General features: G+C 38.2%; 1 protein-coding gene across 2 annotated transcripts in view; it reads right to left on the minus strand.

Annotated features, from left to right (window-relative positions):
• Window positions 1-26,572, minus strand: part of Hmcn1 (hemicentin 1) — a 427,483-nt gene that overhangs the window by 264,700 nt on the left and 136,211 nt on the right. The gene's annotated exons all lie outside the window — the stretch shown is intronic.

Here is a 26,572-nt window from a genome sequence, read left to right on the forward strand (position 1 = left end):
CTTTAGCAAATTACAGAAAGCTTATTGCTTCCCATATCTAAATCGTCATTTCAGAGAGAGCCATGGAAAACAACACCGGTAAACTTAGAAGTCCTGAGGGGGAAAGCGAAGGGAAGACTAAGAATCCATAGCTTGGAAGTCAAGAAAAGCGATGGCTCAAATTAGAAACCAGACCAATCAGCACCCAAAAGGCTGAGCAGAAAGAGGTTTAGAACAGCATGAAACAGAGTGAGGAGATCATTCTGACAATGAAGAGCGAGAGGAGAGAAGAGAAAAACAAAGCATTCAGGTCGTTGCCTGGTAAGGACTTTAGAACCAACATAACCTCTGCTTGGTTTAACTCTTTTTTTTTTTTTTTAGGTTTATTAATTTTATATATGTAAGTAACATTGCCTCTTCAGAGACACCAGAAGAGGGCATCAGATCCCATTACAGATGGTTGTGAGCCACCATGTGGTTGCTGGGAGTTGAACTCAGGACCTCTGGAAAAGCAGTCAGTGCGCTTAACCACTGAGCCATCCCTCCAGCCCTATTTCTGCTTGTTTTAAAAACAATTATCAGAGTGTATTAATAAGATATAGTCAGTCGTTTTAAACCTGTAGTAAATATACACAGGTGACAAAGCATGCTTCTTGCTATTTGCTGATCTATAACCAATTACAAAACATGTGCTAGCATGATTGATCCGAAGTTAGGGTAACAAAGTGTGGTGGTTAATCTTCATTGTCAACTTGACTAGATTTAGAAAATACCTCTAAGTGTGTCTATGAAGGTGATTCCAGATAGGTTTAATTAGGAATCCAAAACCTATTCTATATATGGACAGCCCCATCCAATGTACTGGAACCTTGAGCTGAATAAAAAGGAAAAATGAGTTGAGCTCCAACATCCATGGTGGTCTGCATCCTGACTGTGTAGGTAATGTGACCAGCTGCCTCAAATGATGCTGTGACCTCCCTGCACTACAATGTGTACCCTCAAGTCGTGAACCAAAATAAACCCTTCCTTCCTTAAGTTGTTTTTATTGATTATTTTGTCACAGCCATGAGAAAAGTAACTAAAACATACATTCTTTCTACTGCTTTTTTCTAATAGTTGATCAAAAGTCCCTTGAGTAAATTGACAGGCACAGAAGATAGTTAATACTGTTTTGTTTTATTTTTCCAGAAAGGTGACTGATCAAACACATTAAGTATTGAAGAATGAGTAAGAGGCCAATGGACAAGCAGAGGAAGAGGATTTAGAGCAGAAAGAATGAAAAGTTCCAAGGCTGTGAAAATGAAACAGGGATAATCTGAGGACTCTAAAGAGTCCATGCTCGAGGTGCAGGTGAAACTGGTAAGGGGCAAGGGTAGAAAGAGTATCCAAAATAAAAGACCTTATCCTTAAAAAAAAAAAAAACTATGAAAGTCACTAAAGGATTTTAGAAACAGAATGTTTCATTCAAGTTTGTGGAAGGATATGAATAATGGATTTTTGGATTGTCAGGGACCAACTCAGATGGGAAGAACAACAATGGTAGTTCAAACATGCCGTTAAAACATAATAAAGAGAAATAATGAAGAATTATATGATCATGGAAAAGAGCAGGGAACAGATTCTACAGATAGCTTGTTGTAAAGTTGTTAAGTGGAAATTTAATATACAATGCAAATGAGAAGGTAAATCTATAAAAACTCAGGCTTCTAAATTAGAAACTAAAATCACTGGTGAACTAATCAATTGTGACCAGAAATGCTAACATAAAGTAATGTTAAGAGTACCTGACACAGTACTTTGAAGAGCTTATAACCTTGGAAATTTAAAGGAAAGGGAGAAACTAAAATAATCTAAGTATATAATTGAGATTTACTGCAGTGACAAAATATGCTACTTATTATAAATGATCACAATGCAGTTGAAATGTAATGTATGAGACAATATATGTGATAATAAACAAATTAAGATACTATACAAGTTTATTCAGTTTATCTCCACTAGTACATGATTTCCTATTAGAATAATCAAGAGAATGCAGTTTTACCTATAAGCTGATACTCTGATTTTGACGGAAGCTTTGAGGAATAAGTTCCTTGACTCCTTCTATTTCTGAACCCAATGAAATGATTCCTAATTAATACCCTGCTATACTCACAGACCGGAGTTTAGCAAAATCATCATAAGAGAGGCTTCATCTAGTAACTGATGGGAGCAGATGCAGAGACCCTAGGCAAACATTAGGCAGAGCTCAGGCAGTCTTGTGGGAGAGAGAGAAGAAGAATTACAGGAACTAGAGAGGGTCAAGGACATCACCAAAAACTGCCCCACACAATAACTACTCAGGGCTTACAGAGACTGAACCAACAATCAGGGAGCATGTATGGGTCTGACCTATGTCATCTGAATATACGTTATGATTGTGTAGCTCAGTGTTCTTGTGGGACTCCTAACACTGGGAGTGGGGTCGTCTCTGACTCTTTTTGCCTGCTTTTGGAACTCTTTTCCTCCTAATGAATTGCTTCCTCCAGCCTTAACATGAGGGAGGTGCCTAGTCTTACTGCAACTTGATATGCCATGTTTGATTGATATCCCTGGGAAGCCTACCATCTTCTGGAGAAAATCTGAGGAGTGGCTCTTAGAGAGAGGGGACGGGGAGGGGGGACTTGGAGGAGGGGAGAGAGGAGCAAACTGTGGTCAGGGTGTAATATATGAGAAAAGAATAAAGTTTTATAGAAAAATTATTAAAATGTATCATAACAGTAATATGCAATATAAAAACAGAAAGTGAAGAGTAAAATCAATAAAATACCTGCAGAAAATATCTCTAAGCTGACACACAGACTTACACTGCATGTGTATTTTAAACCTTTCTTATTTATAAACGTATTTGTTTACACTTAGTACTTACTTTTTAAGGAGATATTTGGGAATGCAAAAGAAATTAGATAAAGTTCATTTTCTGAAGTATGCTTAAATGAGAATATTAAAATATACTCAACATTGGCATTAGAAGCCTGACTAAATGTCATATGTTATAATTTATATGTTAATCAATATGCAGTCTACCAAGGGAACAAACAAAGCTGAGGTAGGTACTCTTCATCTGGATACAATAGGATAAAGGGCTTCCAAGTGCTCAATCACAGAGACCCCTAGCATGCAATTCATCACTGATGGCTGAGGGCATCACTCAAGAGGTCCAGACCACAACAGAAGTGCTTGGAAGTCCTCACAGGTCCAGAAACCTGTTGCACTGCTCTCTTGGTTCATTTCCGAAGGCGTTGGTTTGTAAAAGGCACATTGCAATAGAAAGGAATAAATCTTTATTATTCCTAAGCCATAATTAATTTTTATTGTAATTAACCATATAGTCTGGACAAACTTCTGAAACTTAATAGACTGACGTCACCCTCTTTGATTTTATAGCAATTAAAAAGTATAGCTTCAGGATTCCATAAGAAAGCAAATGTCTTGGCCTAAACTTGAGTGAGACAAAATATTGGCAAGAAAATAACCACGATTCACTCAGCAACCACAGGGGAGAGGAGTGGAATTAGACGCTAATTATCTACTACTTTAAGCCCATAGAATGTCTTGGAGGCTGTGAAAATCAATCAGAACTACATTAGAGACTTAGCATGCAGATTTCAAACCCTTTCACTTGCAATGAGTATTCACCATGGGCAGGAGTGGGGTTCAAATGTTTGCTTTTTCACTTTATAAACCTGATAAGCAATGCCAGTGCTAACCAAAGTGTGCAAAAATAGTAACTGAAAGAACTCCAAAGAAGCTACCAGTAAAATATAAGTGAAATTATCCTCAATTCACAGGCATTAGTATAACTTAATAAATCAAGAGTTAGATAACTGAATGGAAGGATGGGTGGAGTTCACAAAGACATTGGGGATTCCAGCTAGATGTCAACAGGAAGGTATCACCAGAGACAGCCCAATCGCCAGTGTCAAGAAAAATCACTCATAGTGACCATTGCTAATTGGATTCTACACTTTCATGTGAATCTGCAGCTAAGTCTAAAAGGCTTATATTCCATAACTGTCACCACATGCTGAAAGAATAAATCTACATCATTTCTGGTCATATTTTTTCTGTACATACAATTTTAAAAAGAGAGAAAGAAAAACTCATGTGTGATTAAATTAAAACTAACGACCACATGCACATTGCCCAAATGGCTAAAGTATCAGAGAGAGAACATCATGACTAGTGTAGAGCAGTGTTTCTCAACCTTCCTGATACTGCGACCCTTTAGTATAGCTCCTCGTGCTATGGTGAACCACACCCATGCAATTATATTTATTGCTACTTCACAATTGTAATTTTGCTACTGTAATGAATTGTAATGTAAATATCTGCTATGCAGGATATTAGATATGTGACCCCCCAAGGAGGTCAGCAGGCTGAGAACTGCTGTTGTAGATAAAGAACAGCCAACACTCATAGACTAGTGATAGGATTGAAAACAGCTTTGGAAAAACAAGGTAGCATCTTCTAGGAGTGAATAAATTCTACTCTTGCTCCCACTCACAGAGAGGTTAGGATATACGACTGACAAGTGGCATGCCTTAGCATGCTCAAGAGCATAAAACAGAATCAATCAAGCTGGGTGATACTGAAATATACACCAACAGTGGAGAAACAAACGGTAGTATACATTCATACAATGGAATAGTATACATCAACAATGGCTGACTCCTAACTACATGAAAGATTGTAAACAAACCTCATAAAGCCAGACACTTCAAATGCATAGGTTGGATGATTTCATTTAGACAGAGAGCAAAGCATAACAAATTAATCTGTGTTTTTCAAACCTCAAAAAACCAAAAATACTAATAGTTCTATGTAAGTAAAAGAGAGTATAAAGGTAGATTTCCGGTCTTGGTCATGCATTGTTTCTGAGTGCTGGCTCCCCAAGGGAACTTTGGTTTGAATCAATGTTGTATGCAGGGTGCCATGTGTGCTTTTCTGTGTGTATAGAATACTTCAACAAAAAGTTGGCAATAAAAAAACAATTATAATTCATAAAAGTACTTTCTGGGGTTGGAGAGATAGCTCAGCAGTTAAGCAGCAGGGACTGCCCTTCAGGAAGATCTCGGTTTGATTCCCAGCATCCACATGGCTGCTAACTACTATTTGTAACTCCAGTTCCACAGGATCTGACACTTTCTATGAGCCCTGCACACAATGTGGTGCACAGACATAAATGCAGGCGAAACACTCATGTGTATGATTTTATTTGAAGCATGCTTTCTAACCAAGTATATCTAGTATGTTTATTCAACTTAATTTGACTGAAATGAAGTTTACTAGTTTCAGTCAAGAAGCTGAATTATGGTATTATAGGGCGTTCAAAAGAAGTAAAATGAAAACAATATTTCAGTAGTAGTAAAATTTGCTGCAATGCTAGAAAGCATATCATGGCACTCCATTTTTGAAATACTAAGGGACTACTAAAAATAACAGATAATAAATACAAACAGTGCTTTTTCAACTCTTAAATTACCACAAAAAAGTAACATGTACCATTACTGTATTGTCAACTAGAAAGGGAAACAGTTCCAACAAAAGTTATATGCAAATCACAAAATAAATTAAATTTAAGAACTATTGTTTATTTTTAAAATGTTGACTCTTTTTAACAGATAAGCAAGTATACAGAAATGGATAGCCCCATGGATTGAATAGGAAAGGGTCATAAAGCAGGAGGACAGCAGGGGGGATTTGCATGTCATGAGGGACAAAAGGTGATTCCTGTCAGAGGGAAGGAACTTCAAAGCTAGAAGGCAAGGTCCCTCATGGTTAAGGCAGAGATAGTGGAGGAAGTGTAGAGGCAGCAGTGTACCACTCCTGTCCAGGCAGAGGAGGAAGGCTAAGGAGAATGCGGAGAGGATTGGGAAATACCTGGAGCTAGGTTTGGATGGCAAGGTGAGGAGAGATCACAGCTAAGTTGGAATTTCGAGAAAAAAAATTGGATAGCATTCAGTTGGCTGTGAGGATCTGTTTCTAAATCAGAGGAGAGGCATGGTGAAAGTAGAAGGTGGGGGTGTTAATCTTGCTGGATACACAAGTGAAGAGTAGTAGAAGAGAGAGAAACAACTGCTGACATACAGGAGTGGTGTCAGGCTTTCAACTTGGGCTGGGGTGACATCAGGGGAGTGTATTAAATAAAAATTATTTTACACAATATATTCTTGGGATACATTCCAGATTCCAACCATATTTGATTGACTAAACATAAATTTCTAAAAACAAAACAAAAACAGTGAAAACATGATTTTTAAAAATAATATTAGAAAATTGGAAATTTGAACATAATTTCCATACATTTGAACATCTATTTTCTAGTATGAGATGAATAACTGGCCTCAGCCTTTCCAAAGGACATTCTGTCTCACTTTCTCTTATGGATTCTTAATAAATGCTTAGAAACATCTCACCAATGGCACTGTTGAGTACTTATCTACCTGTTGGGCGTGTTGGATCCGTCCTTTATTTACATACTCTTGAGAGGTTCTAAAAGGTGTAATCTAGGGAACTACAGATAGGCACAGTCTTCTACGGTAAAGTCATGTGGTGCACTCATGCTGATGGCTTCAGAAAGAGGAAAGAAAAAATAAGTAGGGAAATTGGTCTCCTAAAGGAGTTATGGAGTTAAAAAAAATTAATAAAACTATTTGTCAATGTAGCATGATAATGTCAGAAACAAGACAGGACCATATGATGTGACTCTACCCTCAATGATATTGATGTTGTAAATGATGGTTGATAACTTTCAAATACTATTATTAATCATGGTATTTATAGCTCTTGTCTCATCATGAAAGAACTATAGTTATTCCTGCTCAAATTGAGAAGTTGTCTCTCCTTTTCTATCTTCATTTTTTTATTGGATCTACACTTTATCTCCATATTTGCTCCTGTGAGTATTTTATTCTCCTCCTAAGGAGGATCCAAGTACCCACACTTTGTTCTTCCTTCGTATTGAGCTTCATGTGGTCTGTGAATTCTATGCTGGTTATTTGGAGCTTTAGGGCTAATATCCACTTATCAGTGAGTGCATATCCTGTGTGTTCTTTTGTGATTGGGTTACCTCACTCAGGATGATGCCCTCCGGGTCCATCCATGGCCTAGGAATTTCATAAATCCATTCTTTTTAATACCTGAGTAGTACTCCATTGTGTAAATGTACCACATTTTCTGTATCCATTCCTCTGTTGAAGGACACCGGAGTTCTTTCTAGCTCCTGGCTTCTATGAATAAGAATGGTATGAACATAGTGGAGCATGTGTCCTTATTACATGTTGGAGCATCTTCTGGGTATATGCCCAGGAGTGGTGTAGCAGGGTTCTCAGGTAGTACTATGTCCAATTTTCTGAGGAACCACCAGACTGATTTCCAGAGTAATTGTACACACTTGCAGTCCCACCAGCAATGGAGGAGCGTTCCTCTTTCTCCACATCCTCTCCAGCATCTGCTGTCACCTGAGTTTTTGATTTTAGGCATTCTGACTGGTGTAAGGTGGTATCTCAGAATTATTTTGATTTGCATTTCCCTGATGACTAAGGACATTGAACATTTCTTTAGGTGCTTCTCAACCATTCAGTATTCCTCAGTTGAAAATTCTTTGTTGAGATCTGTACCCCACTTTTTAATAAGGTTATTTGATTCTTGGGAGTCTAACTTCTTGAGTTCTTCATATATATTGGATATAAGCCCTCTGTCAGATGTAGGATTAATAAAGATCTTTTCCAATCTATTGGCTGCCTTTTTGTCCTATTGACAGTGTTTTTGCCTGAAGAGATATTAAGGAAAACTGATTATTACTTCCTGTTATTTTATGTTTGTTTGGCTATCTTGCTTTGGGTTTGTTGAAAGATTACTTTCTCGCTTTTCCTAGGGTATAGTTTCCCTTCTTTTGTTTGTGTTTTCCATCTATTATCCTCTGTAGGGCTGGATTTGTGGAAAGATGTTGTGTAAATTTGGTTTTGTCGTGGAATATCTTGTTTTCTCCATCTGTGGTAATTGAGAGTTTTGCTGGACATAGTACCTGGGCTGGAATTTATGTTCTCTTAGGGTCTATATGACATTTGCCCAGGATTTTCTAGCTTTCATTGTCTCTGGTGAGAAGTCTGGTGTAATTCTGATAGGTCTGCCTTTATATGTTACTTGTCCTTTTTCCTTTACTGCTTTTAATATTCTTTCTTTGTTTTGTGCCTTTGGTGCTTTGACTATTATGTGACAGGAGGAATTTCTTTTCTGGCACAATCTATTTGGAGTTCTGTAGGCTTCTTGTACGTTTATGGTCATCTCTTTCTTTAGGTTAGGGAAGTTTTCATCTATACTTTTGTTGAAGATATTTACCTGTCCTTTAATTTGAGAATCTTCACTCTTTTCTATACCTATTATCCTTATGTTTAATCTTCTCATTGTGTCCTAGATTTCCTGGATCTTCTGGTTTTGGGTTAGGAGCTTTTTGCATTTTTGCATTTTCAATGTTTTCTACGGTATCTTCTGCCTCTGTGATTCTCTCTTCTATCTCTTGTATTCTGTTGGTGAGGCTTCCATCTATGACTCCTGATCTCTTTCCTAGGTTTTCTCCCTCCAGGGTTGACACCCTTTGTGATTTCATTTTTGTTTCTATTTCTATTTTTAGATCCTGGATGGTTTTATTCATTTCCTTTGCCTGTTTGATTGTGTTTTCCTGTAATTCTTTAAGGGATTTTTGTGTTTCCTGTTTAAGGGCTTCTAGCTGTTTACCTGTGTTCTCCTGTATTTCTTTAAGGGAGCTATTTATGTCCTTCTTAAAGTCCTCTATCATCATCATGAGAAGTGATTTTAGATCCCAGTCTTGCTTTTCTGGTGTGATGGTGTATCCAGGACTTTCTATGGTGGGAGAACTGGGTTCTGATGACACCAAGCAACCTTGGTTTCTGTTGCTTATGTTCTTATGCTTGCTTCCTACCATCACATTATCTCTAGTGCTACCTGCCCTCACTATATCTGACTGGAACCTGTCTTTCCTGTGATCCTAGTTGTGTCAGAATTCCTCAGAGTCCAGCTGGTTCTGTGATCCTGTGATCCCGGGATCCTGTGATCCTGAGATTCTGTGTATGTCAGCGTTCCTGGGAATCAAGTTGCCTCTGGGACCCTGAGATCGTGGTGTGACCAAGCTTCTGGGGTCCTGCGATTCTGGGATCCTGTGATCCTGGGTTTTTAGAGTGCCTGGGATTGAAGTCCCCCCTGGGTGCTGTGGGACTGGCTGCAGAGTTCGAACCCAAGATAAACCTGGGCAGACCTGAGCCACTGTTCAAGCAAGGTTCCTGCTTCTCTGTATCCTGCTGGTTGCAGTTACTCCTGGTGGTGTTGGAACAGATGTTGTGTCCTACTCAGCCCGATCCTATGATTCTGGATTACTAGAGCACCTGGGAGTGGAGCCTTCTCTGGGGACTGTGGGACTGGCTGCTGAGTTCATGCCCTCTATCTTCATTTTTAAAAACCATTTTTAGTTTTCCTGTATACTTACTTCCTAATTCCCTTTTAAAATACTAGCACCACTAGAATTCCTCAGAATGTCCCTAATTCTTATGACAAATGAGACAAAAGAGAAAATAAAAGCTTATTCAAGAAGGAATTATTCTATATTAGTGTGATATGATTATTCAGTTTCTCAACACTTTTAGATGATGGGTCTTCTATTATTTAAGATCCCTTAATTTTACCAATTGGAAGATAATAATTTATACTGTTCTCCCCTAACAGCCCATCTCTAAGACACAAGAGGTTGCTTGACACGTTCTACTTTTCAGAATGATGGATCTCTGTATAAAGTACAACCACTCTCACTGCTACGGAAGCGTCCCATCCATCTGTCTGTCTGTCTATCCAAGTCCTATGTAGTACATTTTCTGTAAAATGTTTTTTTGAAATAAGTCAGAGAATTTGATTAGCTTGGTAATGCACTGTAGATAATTTCAAGTCAGCTATGTTTCATGAAAACTGTTGCATAGAGTTTTTTAAAAACACACTCTTCTGCCTTTGCCCAGGAGCTTCAGTACCACCAGCCCGTGCCCAGCTCATTTTAGGTTCCATCCAGCTTAGCTTAGGGATCGATGCCACTAGCACTGATCTGGCTTCTCTTTCCTACCCATTTTTGCTCCCAGAGGGGTTACATTACCAGCCCACTACCAATATCCTAGAATCCACGGATAAAGGACACACAGACAGCTTTATTATTTTAGAAGTTGCCACCTATGCACAATTACTGGGCATACATACTCATGCCTGGAAATGCATGCCCTTACCAATTATTATCTCCATTTCTCCTCCTGCCCTAATCTTAGTGGCTTGTATCAGCTAGCCCCCTGCCAACCTCACTGACCATTCACCTGTAGTGTAGGCAGCAGGCCCTAGCTGCCCAGAGGCCTTACATGATTGAAGCATCCACTTTCTTCCAAAGCATGGTGGAAAAAAAAAACCAACCAACCAACCAAACAAACAAACCTCCCCTCTTTTTTTTCCATGTCTCCTTTTCCTCCTGAGAACCTTAAGTCCCACTTGTACCTTCTGTCTAGCAATTAGCCTCCTCCCAGCCTTCTTTATTGACAAGTCAAGAACCAATTGGAGAACAAACAAGACTTTAGTGGCAGAACCTCTCCTTATAGAGAATGCACAAAGCTTAGAATTATCCATCTAGGAAAAGCATAGAAAACAAATATATTTTAGTTTATTCAGGTAATAACACAGGGTCACTCTCAGAAAGAGAGAGAGAGAGAGATCCAGAAGGTAGAAAGAAGGCAATGTCTAATCTAGAAATTATATAAATGAAGATACAGAGGGCTTGAGTTGGGGAACACTGAAACAATTTTAAGTACAAACATAAAAGGAAGGAGCTATGAGCTATGAAGGCAAATATGTGCAGGTATTTGTACAGGGGGTCTCTCTTATGTTTCCCTGAGTAATAATTTATACATGCATAAGCTAAATAAGCTGTCCTTATGAAGACAGGATAGAATTCTGTCCACAAAAGAAAACATACTTGGGATACATAATATAAAAACTCCCTAAATGCACACAGGCCCAATGACTATATGCTTTCTTTTCAACAAAAATAAAGAGACCTCATCAAATACTTGGTGAGATCAGTAGAGATACATAAGGGCTACAGTTTACAAGCAGCATTTAGTAAACTTTAGATTAAGTGTTTTTTCAATGACGCTAAAGAACTTTAACCCCAAGCCACAACCAAATGATGATCAAAAAAGTAAGTAGTTTAATCTCATGTCATAGGTCAAAGAAAGAACTTTAGACTAATACAACAAAAGCCATTGTTCACCTAATAATTACAACATGAACAATGCCCCGTCCACCATCCAAATATGTGCTATAGAAAGGGGATAGATGTTCTATGATGAGACACTGACAAAAGAAGCTTAGTAGAAGAGAGGATTCTTTTGGCTTATAGGTTACATACAGTCATCATGTTGAGAGGCAAGAACTCAAAGAAGGAGCTTGAAGCAGAAAAAGAAATGTTGCTAACTAGCTTGCTTCCAACTTATTCACCTTCCTCCCTTCTACATCCTACCCACAGAGAGCTGGGCCCTTCTGCATCCCACAGAGGTGCCCACAGGCCAGCACAGGAGGCAATTCTCAATTGACATTCCTTCTTCCCAGTCATGCCACATTGACAACTGAAGCTAACCATGACAGTAGGGAAACAGGATTTAAAACTACTCAATTGAATGTGAACAATGAAATGACAGATATGGTAGACATAGCACCATCAATGCTCAGAATCACTAGTCTTTAGATGAATGGGAATTTAAAGTACAGTGAGATGAAAATGTCCATCAGAATAGCTAACCACTGAAGTATTAGAAGATGAAGTGTTAGTAAACTGTGGACAACTGGAACTCATACACTGCTGGTAGGCATGTTAAATGGTACAATCAATTTGGAAAACACTCTAGCTCTTTCATATAAAATTAAACATTTACTTCCACATAACCCTTCAAATGTATTTGTAATTATAAACTAAGGAAAAATGAAACCATGTGTCCGTAGAAAGAACCACACAAACATGCTCAGAAGTGCTATATCCAAAGTAAGCAAATAGTGAGACAACTGAAATCTCCAACAAGAAAAAAGGAATAAACAGATTTTTTATGAATATATATATATATTTATATATTTAAATATATATATATATATTTAAATACACTGACTAGAAAGAAACACAACAATGTGGAAGGCACATTAAATAGAAAGAAATAAACTGTGGCCAACTTGCAGAAACATAAAGCTCAGAAAAAATGCTAAACTCAAAGGTTTCTGCTCATATGACACTTTAGAAAAGATTAAACCAATTACACATTGGAAAGAAAATCAGTGATTGAGAACTGGAAAGCTGAGGCAGCACACAACACATGGAACAGATAAGGGTGATGGAAATGGCCTTTATTGAGACTGTGGTAGTGGCTACACAAGTGTATGCATGTGTCAAAATTCATTAAAGTGTATATTTAGTATAAATGCATTTTACTTTATGTAAATTCCATTTTAATCTTAATATTTAAGATTAAATATTATATTTAAATTAAATATTATTATAATTATAAATAATATTAAGATTATTAAGATTAAATATTATAACTATGAATATATGGAATGTATAGAAATATGATTAGTCAACAAAAGTTACAACAAAAAAATATGTGATAGCCATGTTTCCTTTGTGTTTACATTGGGGTAAAGAAAAAAATATATAAAGTTTGCAATACCAAGGGGCCTCTCTTCCCAGTGATGGCCAACTAGGCCATCTTCTGCTACATATGCAGCTAAAGATATGAGCTCTGGGGGGTACTGGTTAGTTCATATTGTTGTTCTACCTATAGGGTTGCAGACCCCTTCAGCTCTTTGGGTGATTTCTCTAGCTTCTCCATGTATATAAAGAAAATATCTAATAAAAATAAATTTTAAAAAGAAAAAATATATATACACATATACACAAATATATACAGATATATTTACATACATATGTACAGACACAGCAATACATATACAAGCAAACATATATATATATATATATATATATATATATATACACACACACACATATAATCATATACATTCAGATGCACACATATATACACACAGAAACATATCTAATATACTCTAATACACATACATGCACATGCACATGCACACACACACACACATATATATATATACACACAGACACACATACATTCATATACATGCAGACACACATACAGATGTACATGTATAATTACAGACATGTATATACAGAGGCACACAGACACAAAGAGACATACACAGATACTTATGCAGATACATATATGTACACAGATGCATACCTGTACATGCAGAAACATACGTAGACAAACAGACTCATTCGTGTACATACTCACACAGACTCACACACACATATACAGACACATTCACACTTACTCAGATACCCAAACACGTATGCATAAATATACATATATTGAATTCACTCAATTCTTGGCGATTCAAAAGGTACAGTAATTGAATGCTTTAGTAGGATAAAATGCTGAAAGAGTTGAAGTCAATCTTCCTGCCTCTCTGTCCTCAGGAAGCTCACAATCTGCTATTACATCAAAGAGCAGGGAGACAGAAGCAAAAAGAAAACATGGAATCATGATGGCACTGAAGCTATAAAGGAAGATGATCTTTCCCCATGTGTGTATATGCTCTTGCTCATCTGCTGTGTTTGCTGAACCACCAAGTCTGGGGAAGAGGGAAAAATTTCCAAGAAAACACTTGACAGAAGGAAAGCTTTACTTTAGCCATTGTTTGAGAGGATCAGTCCATGGTTGGCTGGCTCTACTGCTAGTAGGCCTGTGAAAAAGTAGCACGTAGGGAGGCCCACCTGAGGAAGGCCCTTCACTTCCTGGATTCCAGGAAGCAAAGGGAAACAAGAAGGAGCAAGGGACCATCACTAGTGACTTACTTCCTCCAGAGAAGCCCCACCTCCCAAAGTTCCTCGGACTGGCAAACATAATGACAGCAACTAGGGCTCAAGTCATCCTCAGCATGGAAGTCTGTGGGGGGACATTTTATATTTGCAGGGGAGATGGAGCAGGAGAGGAGTTTATGTGTAAAATCTTTGTGGTTTTATGCCAAATCAAGCAAATATTTTCCTCTTATAGCCCTTGAAATGGTGAATATACTTTAAATAATTGTTTCTCATGGTTAAAAAGCCAAAGTAATGGTAGATTAGTATTAGCATCAGAAAAGTAAAATACAATATTTACAAAACATACTTGAATTAATATTCCAATATCAAAGAGCATGTTGATTTGATATTTCCTTATATTATCTTATATGGGAAAATGGAACATTGTTTTACATAAATCAAGTCCAGTGATGTCATTGTGGCAATCTACCCACATTAACATTTTTCAGGGTTCCCTCAAAATGCACAAACAACAGACAATAACAGGACACTAGGACATTGCACAGAAACTGATAAGGAAACTATTACAACCTAACTATTCCAATAGAAGCTGAACATGAAAACACATTCATACCCAATAGCTGCCGCAGTGCACTGAGATGCTTAATTGGAAAATATCATAAGACATCAGAATTATTCCCTAGCATCCTATCATGTCAGGAACAAGCTGTGAATGCTCAATTATAGTCTGTTAGCATAGCTTCATCACACAGCTGCACACATGCATGTACATCCATCAAGTCCACTGTGGCTGGTCCAGTTGGCCATGTGAGTCTATGTGCCCTTTAGAGTACATTTGTTTGCATATTTTTACAGTGAGTGATGTACTAGGAAAAGTAACTCAGCCTGAAAACCAAATTCTGCATCAATGCTTTTCCATCAAGGCCAGTAGTGTTCCCTACATTGCCTAAAGCTGAACTCTTTAAAAGGAATTCAATTTTCATATGCATTCTGAGCTTTTGTTTCCAGGCTTCATCTAAAAATGGAAGGCTAAGACTGAGTAAAATAAGGAAAAAAGTAAAATGTTTAATACAAATAGCCTTGGAATTGCAAAACAACAGCAATCAAAAAAAACCAAAAAACAACAACAACCCCCCCACACACACACAAACAGGGTAAATATGGAGTGAGAATAGAAACTGATCTATATTTCATAAAAACTGGCTCTTTCTATTGAGTTTATTTTGGAAACAACATCTATAGATTAATTTCAATCTGTGTAATATTACAGATTGAATTCATAAATGATTATTTAATGTAGTTGGTTTTATGTCTTATTCCAAATAGCTAATAAAAATTGAGGAAAGCATACAAACAAATTAAAATTTAGAATGCCAAAATCAACAAATCTATTCCTGTTGCATCAGTTCTACAGCAAAATATTTGAACTGGTGACATTTATTTCCTAAAGAACAGAAGAAAGTTAACTCAATTTATCAGCAAATGAGATTGATCTTGTTTCCCTGTCTTTCTCTCCTCACCATTTCCATTCATAACGATGGGATGATGCTACTTGGTATAAAAACTGTTCCACACTGGTAGTTGATCTGCAGAGTTGGTGCTACTTTGTATAATAACTGATCACTACTAGTAGATCCGCTGGCTTTCTTCCATTAGAATAACAGATCCTGTCAATGCCAGTGACGCCTTCATTGGCATTCATTACAGTACCTGAAGTAACCTTGTGGAGCAAATGTCTAATTGCTGTGTGATGTCTCTATGGACTATTCAGTATCCTTTTAGGATATGTAAGGGATCTTAAGGCCAAGAAAAAAGTAAAGCCAATGGTAGAAATAGTCTTAAAAACTGAACCTGAAAGCCAGGCTGGATGGTTAAAATCCCATGACTCAGAAGGCAAAGGCAGAAGGATCTCTGAGTTTGTGACGAGTCTCGTCTACATAGTGGGCTCAAGGCTAGCCAGAACCACATTGTGAGACAATGCCTAAAAAAGGCAAATTGAAGTTCAGTGTATTCAAAAGACAATATCATCTGATGAATGGGCAGAATCAAATGAATCCGTTAACATTCCAGAAGGTTCCCAGAGATTCCAATTTTTAAAAAAAAAAATTTTGGATGCATGACAGAAAGGAATGCTACACTGGTTCTCAGCCTTCAGAATGCTGCACCCCTTTAATAGAGCTCCTCATGTTGTAATGACCCCAACCAGAACATGATTTTGGTACAACTTCATAACTATATTTTGCTACTATTATGAAATGTTATGCAAATATCTTATATGCAGGATATATGATATATGACCCCCATGGGCCCCAAAACCCACTGGTTGAAAACTACTGCTATATAGAGTTCAGAAGGTAGATTCTAGGCTATCCTTAGGCCTAAACTGACTTCTGCTCTACATACCATACTTGAGTATAAGGCACCCTTAACACATAAGAAAGTCATCTGCAAGGCAAGTCCACTCTGCAGCTCAACAACAGGAACTTTGTGGGAGGTCACAGATCTCGTGCCAGTTTGTCCGAATGCAAACTTTGAACTTCATTGCCCTCTCTCCCTTCTTTAATCACTCAGCTGACTGATATTAAGTATTCTCGGATCCATTAAACATCTGGCTTCCTAGCAGGCAGACAATATTTAATGCAAGTGATTGTTTTGCTAAGTAGGAAATAGCAGCAGCGAGTGGAGAAAGGATGGAGCTGTTTGGAGGAAGAACATGGAAGAGCTGATATTCACAGTAGGAGGGTTTCACAGTAGAATCATTCTGGACACAGTGGAGGACAAAGCAGAACCGTTCGTTCACAAGGTCACATTTTGCAGGCAGAAAGCAAGGGCTGACATGAGAGCCTTGGAATACATGAGCACAGCAATTTGGATGTGGGTAGGAGTCAAAGATTACAGAATTTGTAAGTCTGTGAGGAAGAGAGGGAGGCCGCACTGCTCAGAAAGTCTGGTGAACAAAAACAAAAGCAGAAGGTAGAATTTGGTTCGTGGTTTCTGCTTAGTGGAAATGCTTTCAATATTTTCTATTTTAAAATGACACTCATTTCAAACATGAAGAATAAAAACACGTGAAAGGAACTAGGGACATGGCTCCCTGTGTGAAGTACATGCTGTATACTTTACAAGGACCCTAGAACCTATATAAAAGCCAGGTGTAGTCATGGCAAATACAGTCTCAAAAGAATAAGGTCCAGATTCTATCTCAAGAAAAAAAAAGGAGACAGCAGTGGAGGACAACGCATGTCTACCTCAGGGCTCCACATTCACACACATGTGCACCTACACCACCACACACACATACACACACACACATACACACAAACACACACACATGAACATGAATGTGAACACATACCATAGAGAAACAGGAAAGATCACATTTTACACATATATTCGAGACAGGGTTTCTCTGCCTCCCTGGAACTCGGTCTGTATACCAGGCTGTCCTCGAACTCACAGAGATCTGCCTGCCTCTGCTTTCTAAGAGCTGGGATTAAAGACGTATGTCACCCAGCCATAATTTTTAAAAATTTCTCTATAATCATAATCTCAAGTGATTGCCAGTGAAATATATATTTGGATAAAATGTTTATAGATTTTAAGAAATATGTATATACCTATGAATATTAGATAAATTTCAAATGCAGTCTTAACAGATATATAGTTTTAATAAACATTACTTGAATTAATAATTGCATTCATTATTAGTTAAATAAATTTTAGCAATTGTCATATTACTGAGTTATTTAGTAATGAAATAAATATAATTAAAAGAATTTTTCACAAATACTGTCACTAATTTCTAAAGTCTTTCTTATTTTTCACAGATTACATATGTTTAAACTATAAGTCATTTAACCAATCCATATGTCTTTTTTCAGTTTCATAACAAAAGCATGAAATGATCTAAAGATGCTTTCATGTGAATCAACCATGTCTACTTAAAGTCCTAAAAGCTTCGTGTACTTTTTATTTTCCTTCCTTCCTTGGCTACCAAGCTAATTTCAGCAATACGCTGTGCAATTTTGTTGGGCATTGATCTACTGCAGGGGAGAGAAAAGCCAATCTGTAATTCTTACAACGGCAAAGCATCACCCAAATGCTCCATAACTCATACCCTCTCTCAGGACTTTCCTACCACAACCCTCTGGCCATCAGTGTGTGCTAGGCATGCATAAGGAGGCTGGAACGTATATAAACCATAAGGAGGCTGGCACGTATATATACGAAGCATGGGCTTGTTCCATTTATTTCTCCTAGATAACAGGGAAATCCCTCAAATAAAACATCCCAGATTTTGACTCATTAACCCTTTCATAATCTCTTTACTATTGAAAAATAAGAAGCAAAAATTAGATTAACTTTGGTGGATATTTTTTTATATTGAACCAATTACTACTTCATTAAACAAGCCTCAGGGTTCCAGCTTCTTGTGTCACATTTCACTGGAAGAGTTTTTAAAAGGTAATCTTGAGATTTTTTTCACCCCTAAAACTGCTCTAGAAAAAACACACTTTGTACATGGAGGTTCCCCAAAGGCATTAAATGGATAGAAGTATTTCTATCAAAGACAGAAACCGTGTAACATTTATCTAGTGCATTTCGTTTAAAACTTAAAGCTTCTTATTGACAATGCATCTGCTTGTACAGTGGAATCGCTGAATAGATAATAGATAGTTAGATTTTATGTCTTTTCCCTGTCTAGAAATTGACAAGAGCTCACCAGATCACTCAGCTTTCATTATTAACGAGAAAACACTACAAAATTCTCCCCAACCACGTACCATAAGGCATTCTGGAGAAAAAAAAATAAAGTCAGGCTTTTAAATCTTCCTCACTGTGGCTAACAAGCAACTGTCACTTCAGATGCAGGCTACACAAATCTCAGGGGAGGATAGAAAGTCAGAAATGTTTGGGTAAAAAGGACACAGAGGATCCAAAATACACCTAGGTCCTTTCTCAAACACTATGAACAGACAATCACACTTGGTTAACACACACACACACACACACTGTATAGATGTATTTATTTATTCATTCACTTTGTGTGTACGAGTGTTTGCCTGGCTGTGTTGCTAAGCATTGAGTATATGCTTGCCCCCAGAAGCCAGAAGAGGGCTTTTGCAACCTCTGGATCAGGAATTAAGGATGCTTCTGAGCCCCCATGTGCAGGCTGAACCTCAAAGCCCTGTCCTCTGCAAGAGCAGTAAGTGTTCTAACTACCAGCTCTCTCTCTCTAGTTTCTTCCTCCATCATACATGCAAAATCTTGCTGTGTATGTCTTTGTAACTTCTTTTGTTGTTACTGTATACTACTTTTTACCCTACCATTGACGTATGTTTTTTCTAAAGAAAAGGCTTTAGAAAGCAATCATTTATGTATCAGAAGATGGCCTAGTCAGCCATCATTGGAAAGAGAGGCCCATTGGTCTTGCAAACTTTATATGCCTCAGTTCAGGGGAATGCCAGGGCCAAGAAGTGGGAGTGGGTGGGTAGGGGAGTAGTGGGGAGGGTATGGGGGACTTTTGGGATAGCATTGGAAATGTAAATGAAGAAAATACCTAATTAAAAAAAATAAATTTAAAAAAAAAGAAAGCAATCATTTAAAATTCAATATGGAAACTGTATGCACATTGCTGAGGCCATGGATTTAAACATGGGTTTAAAAAAAAATGGCAAAATAAAATCGCATTAGTCTCAGCACTGTTAGTGTTCTCTGATGCCCTTCACAGGTCCCCATGAGTTGGCTCTTCAAAAGGGATTCACTGCTAACTAGCTGTTTAGATTCTAGATGTCACACACGCATGGTAGATGTCACACACATGTGTGGCAGCTTTCTCTCCACTTAAATCGTGTTTTCCATTACAGTGCCAATTAAAGAAAGAAAGAAAAAAGAAAAGAAAAAGAAGCTCAGCCTCTGAGTGGGGAAGATGCCCAATCTCCTTCAAGCTGTGTGAAATGCATTTTTTTTCAGACACTTTAAAAGTAGACTCAGTAACTGTGGTCGTTTAGGGCCCTTGTAAATCAGAAGCAGCTACGCAAGAAATCGATTTGGTTTGGTTAGCTCTGACATAGTTGAACTTGATAGTTTATTTTAGCTTCTAATCAAAATAGCATCAACTAAATAGATTTACTTCCTTTCCTGTTTGTTTTGATCCATGCAACTCGCTGGCCAGTGTATCCTCAAACAGCACTGCTTTGCCCTTGTAAGAAAGATGCCTCCATGTATTTACGTAAACTGTTATTTTGTGTTGAGTTGACTGTTCTTTCTTTCTCTGTCTCTCTCTGTGTCTCTGACTCTCTCTCTCTCTCTCTCTCTCTCTCTCTCTCTCTCTCTCCCTCTGTGTGTGTGTGTGTGTGTGTGTGTGTGTGTGTGTGTGTAGGTGTGTAGGTGTGTTGGTAATATGTTTTACTGAGTAGTTTCCATTCTATTTTCTGCATTATATGAGCTTGGATATCATGACTGTCTCTATGAGGGACTGTAGGATAACACTCTCCTATGCAGACTTAGGTTTCCAAGGCAGCGAGTTCTGCTCACTCTCACATTACAAAATGTGTTGCTGCAGTTTCTCATGTGAGCCTCAAAGCGTTCTCAGAAGCAACACACAAAGCCATGAAACAAGACCGAGCCTCATGCTGGCAGGGCTTCTCCTTCTAAACCACATGCTCTCTGCTTTCCACCTCCTTTACCCGCACTTGCTGCTCGCACTGCAGGACAAGTATTCTCCTCTTTGGCTGTATTTAGCCTAATGCGATCGATGACAACAGTCATGTCCTCCCACCATTTTTCATAAATATTATGCACTCTGTATATTATAAATGTCATTATGAAAAAATTTCAGCCAGGCGGTGGTGGCGCACACCTTTGATCCCAGCACTTGGGAGGCAGAGAGGCAGGCGGATTTCTGAGTTCGAGGCCAGCCTGGTCTACAATGTGAGTTCCAGGACAGTCAGGGCTATACAGAGAAACCCTGTCTCGGAAAAAAAAAAATTCAGTGAATACTTTTAGTAATAAATTAATGACCTTAATTTTTGTTCTAACTAAACAAATGTTAACACAACTTACATGTGGCTTTATTTAAACATATCAGTGACCAATAAAAACTCTGGAACATGTGTTCCTAAAACAAGGGTCCCAAACACATGTCAACGTGGGCACAACAGAGGACCAGGGAAAGCATTACATTGGCATTAGGTAGCTGCTCCTTTCTGGTGTGTTTGTGAGTGCGGACATAGTATCTACATCACTTTAATATGTGAGCTCTGAGCTTCGAACTTTCCTTTTGACATTTAATTAGGTGAATTCAAAGACAGGTTGCTGGAAACATGTCCGCATTGTCTCCACACATTCCCAGTCACTTTCTAGAATGTTAGAGCTGTCTCTGATATGTTTTCAACTTTCAGAGGGAAACACTCATTTCTATTTATTTCCAGGGTCAACGGTGAGGTTATATTCTGACATGCTATCTGGAGTGAAATTCAGAGTAGGGAAGAACAAAGTGGCAGACACCTCATTTTACATCACCAGTTGTCCAAAACTCTGAACAGTTCTCATAATTAAGTCCATAGGCAGCGAGCTCTTCCACATGCTGGTCAAAAGTAGCTGTCGGCCAAAATAGCAAGAAAGGGCTGTGCTAAGATCATACTCCACAAAAGTTTATAGCTTTTCTAGTCTAGGTAGTAGAAAAATGAGTGTAGACCCAGCAAGGAAAACTAAACCAGATGATCTCTAACTGGTAATACACTCTGTTGCTAGGCTGCTAGACTTTTCATGGACCGTCATTGTCCTCCAATGGGAAATTGGATATTCCTCAGTTGAGATGGAGGCAATGTTATCTTTAACGACAGGTCCCCGAGTTCATGGTACAGTGAGAACAGAGGATCTTCATTTCTGTTGCCCACCACTGAAACCCACAGCCATGATGTACCCCCAGCCCTTCACCTCACTTCTCTTATAGATTGTCTGTAGCTGGTCCATGTTCCTGTCCTCTCAGTGCTGCACCCACAGGCACCAACTCCAGGAATACTGGGCTTTATTCTTACCAGAGCTTCCGAGGCTCAAACAGTGATTGAAAGAGTGCACAGGACACATTAATCCCTCTATTAGGGTTATTATTAATATCATTGATGTTATTCTTAAGTAAACAAGTTAAATTCTTCATCTATTAGCAGTTTTATTACTAACCATGATAAAAAGTAAGGCAAATTTTAAATGCAAGGTAAAAGTACAAGAGTTCAGGAGCCTTATAGGATTCTTAGTAGTTCTAAATGCCCTTTAAGCATTTATCAGGACGGATGATGCTACCCAAGTAGCAGTCATTCTGATGGCTCTATAGGGTAATGGTGTCATCTGAGCTACCTGTAGATGCCCTCTTGAACAAAGGAGAAACCCTTGTCTTTAAAGACTTCTAGGCTAGGTGGTTGTTTCCATTTCCATAGGGTTCTGGTAGCTCACTACAAACATTCCTCATTTTCTTTTATCTTTACAATAGTCCTATGGGGCAATGGTTGCATCCTGTTTGCATGAAGGAACATAACCCCAGAGATGATCTATAAAGTTGTTTCAGAGAGGTATCTTAGCCAAAGGCAGACAGAGCATTCAAAGCCAGCTTCATCTGGTTCTAAGACCCCAAAGGCACCATACACAATGTATATTCCTTTGGTTTAGGACATATCACTGTAAAACTAATATTACTAGTATATTTGGGCTAAAATGCATCAGTAAATTAAAAAAAATTAACATTTATTTATATACTTTAATCTGAAAAAGCCTGTAGTTTAATTTAAATATGACATGTTCTCATTTTATAATTAAAAAATACAGTTGAAACATAGAAAATTGCATAAGTCATTTAAAGTCCCATGCCTGAGATATGAACCATGGTCCAGAGCCTGAAAGGCTACCTACTATACAGTACTGTTTGTTCTGCATCTTGTCCCTTCAGAAAAAATCGTTCTCCTATTCCCATACCCTGGATTGCTGATCTTACACCGTGTAGACAAGACCCCTGAATTCTGCCTTCTAGTACAGGGCTTCAGCTGGCCTATCCCAGGCCTCTGTCTTCACTGAGTAATGTTATAAGCGCCTTATTCCTCCTCTTCAGACTCAGGGAGGACATAGGTAGATGCTTCTTGCTACATCCGTAGTGCTTCATCATTGCTCAAAGGCTGACCTTAGGCTGGCCCAAAGTGTTGTAAACTAACATTCATTCAACAGCCTTTGATCCCTTTGAGTAAGTCATGTGTCCTCTGCTGCAATAGTTACTGATAACCCTGTCAGTAAGAGATAACATCTGCAGGGCTGCTAACACTTGTTAGAATGGGAGAAATCCACCAAGCTGAGATGTTCAGGAAGACATATTTAGTGTGGATATAAAAGGATGCTAGAGGACATGACTGTGGGAAATGTGGCATAAGGTTGGGAAGTCAAAGCAGATCAATGATCTAATAGCAATGCATACTTCTTTCTTGCTTCTCTGACACAGAGTACAGCCTTAGACATTTTATTATATCACAGCAAGCATTGATTAAACGGGCAGCCTCTCAGATTCCAAGTAAATGGAATAGCACAGTAAAATATGGTTCCTGTTCTGTCTTCAAAGGTGAACTAAGATTGGTATCTTAACTTCTGTTTTTAAGACACAAAAGCCACCACACGGTGATTTACAGATCACTGGTATTCAGCCAAAGGATTCCACTTTGGATTTCCTTTTATGTTAAATGTAGATGAAAGATACCTAGATCTTCCATCTATCCCCATGAAAGAAAGGAAAATGAAAACCTTCCAGTTTACTGATGCTGTACTCCCACCATGTTATAAAACTGGTTCACTGAGTGATGAAGGCAGATGCACAATAGTCTTAATTCTCCTTTAGAATGAGTACATGAAAAAATTTTCGGGAATAAAATGGAAGGTTTTAATGCCTGGGGTTTTGTGTCTATTAAATGTGTACATAGTATGAAACCATCCATTTCTGTCAAAATTTATATAGCATCTATGGAATAAAAGAATTTAGAACAATTGGAAAAGAAAAATTACTAGGTTGCTATCTCAAATTTTTGCAAGTCCTATATGGCCAGTGCTCCAATGCTTCCTATTAACAAATCTTCCATTCTGGTGCCTTTCTTTATGGTATATATTGATTTAGACAGTTTCAGGAAACCTTCACAATTTCTTTACTTATAAACAAGAAGAAATAAAACTGCCCAGCTCTTTTTGGATCCTCCCACTCAGGGTTATTTCCCCACCTGTCCTCCAGCATACACGGGGGCACAAAGCCCTCTGTGAAAAGGTAAAAAAGAAGTTTCCCAGGGTTAGAGTCCCTGTCTCAGTCCTATTGCTGAGACACCGCAACCATAGTAACTCTTATAAAAGAAAGCATTTAATTGCTTACAGTTTCAGAGATTTAGTCTATTATCATCATGATGGGGAGCAGGGAGGCACACATAGTGCTAGAGCAATGGCTGAGAGCTTTCCATTCTGATACACAGGCAGCAGGAAAGAACTGGACCGACCATGGGCTTTTGAAATCTCAAAGCCCACTCTCAGGGATATAATTCCATGACAAGGCCACGCCTCCTAAACCTTCTCAAATAGTTCCACTCCTCAATGACGTATATTTAAATATAGGAGCCTATGGGGTGGGGGGCGGGGGACATCACAATACCAGTCAGTGTTATTCAGTTCATACTCTGTACAGTACCTTGTATAGAACATTTTCCCTGTATTATCCCACTTAAAGGCATAATGGCCTCCTGAAATAGAAATTCTATTATCTTCATTTTATAAACAAGGCCTAGTTAGACCTCACAGAGCTCATGTCACAAAGAACTGTAGAACTCGAGATTCCTTCATTTGGATGTAACTGACTACTCACTTGGCCTAAGGAAAGTAACATCTCTGCATCTGCAGACACTTAGCATTAAAAGATGTTAGAAGACTGAACAGGGAGACTGGGCTTTCTGAGCTGCTCAATAGCCTTCACAGCTGTTTTAGTGTCAAACTCGTAACAAGCTGCCAGCCTCAGATCATATTTATGAGTATACAGGACAAGATCTAGGAGCAGAGAATTTCTCCAAGTTACTCCTACCCAAAATGCCTTTGAGTCTTACTGGTCCACAGTTAAAAAAAAAGACATTCTATCTTTTCCTAAATTAATCAGCCAAGGGATTGGAGATGCACTGACTGACAGAAGCCAAGACTCATCCCTGCCATTATCAAACTCTATTTTATAATAAAGAAAGTACATTACATTTAAAGGGGCAATCTTAACTTTTTAAAAAGAATTCTGGTCCTACCATAACAAAATGTAAAGATCCAAGTAGCAACTAATGTTCTGGGAAACAAAATTAATAAACCAGTGAGATGACTTTTTACCCTCTGTGTTCTGGGACTCAGCTGTTGAAAATCCCATGGCTCTTCTCGTTTTCCAAGTCCCTACATCGTGTCTGACGGCTTACCAACAGGATAGAGATCCTGTCCTTCCCAAAGTCCTAAGTGGTCATGCTAAGTTTTCTGAGGTCTTTTCTTCCCCAGTACCTTTAGCTATGAACCACCATGATCACTGGGCAATGTATCTGCTGCGGTCTCCTTCTGTCTGCATGGAGCATCATCATCATCACAGCTGGCTCACAGTCTTAGCAAGTCTGCAGCTATAGTCTCCTCATCCCATACAAGAGAGAACAATGGAACTCTTCAGCTCTACCCCTTGCAGGAGATCCTGAATGTGTCCCAAGGCAACCTGCAAGGTTTTCATCTCTTTCAGGCCTTTCTCATCCTGTTAAAGTGTTGGGAGAGACAAGAAGCCCAGTTCCTGAGAGCCTGGCACTTTTTTCTAAGTTTCTCTCCAGGCTTCCATCTTTTGCTTGAAACACATTTTTCCCCAAATTAATTGTCAGGGATCACCTCTCAGTTGCTAGGCATTGTTCAGGCATGTATGAATCTCTAAAGAGGACATAGCATGGGCTCAAGTCATTATTGCCGTCTCAACAGATATTTCTTCCAAGAAAAGTTTTAGATTAAAGTAAGCATCCAGGTTTATCATGTAAGTAGTTGATAAAGGTATTTTTACAAAATTGTTTCTTCTGGAAAGTTACAATTTTCTATTCGTTTCACTGTGATATAGTGTTTCAGTTATAGGAGAAGTATTGATTAATTTGTTCAAGACACAGAGAAATCTGTCACGAAGTCAGTAGATCTGTATAGACCTAAAGACTAAATAAATTAAATGTGAATAATACTTTCTTCACACTTTATCATTGTTCCGGTAAGTTTTTAACCTAAATAATTTAATTAACTAATAGGTAACTAAAATGCTATTACCACAAGTGTAGCCAATGTAAAATAATAGTTGGAAAGAAAGAGAAATCATAAGGATAAGACCAAATTCAAACAATATATTTTTCTTACTATGAATTATAGATTTTGTTTTCAATAATTTTCCTAATTATACAGTTATGAGTCATGGATTTTAACTATTTTTTTAAATTTTTAATATTTTTATTACATATTTTCCTCCATTACATTTCCAATGCTATCCCAAAAGTCCCCCATAGCGCCCCCCACTTCCCTACCCACCCATTCCCATTCTTTTGGCCCTGGCATTCCCCTATATTG

This window comes from Mus caroli, chromosome 1 (genome assembly GCF_900094665.2).
Source record: "Mus caroli chromosome 1, CAROLI_EIJ_v1.1, whole genome shotgun sequence".
Lineage (NCBI taxonomy): Eukaryota > Metazoa > Chordata > Mammalia > Rodentia > Muridae > Mus > Mus caroli.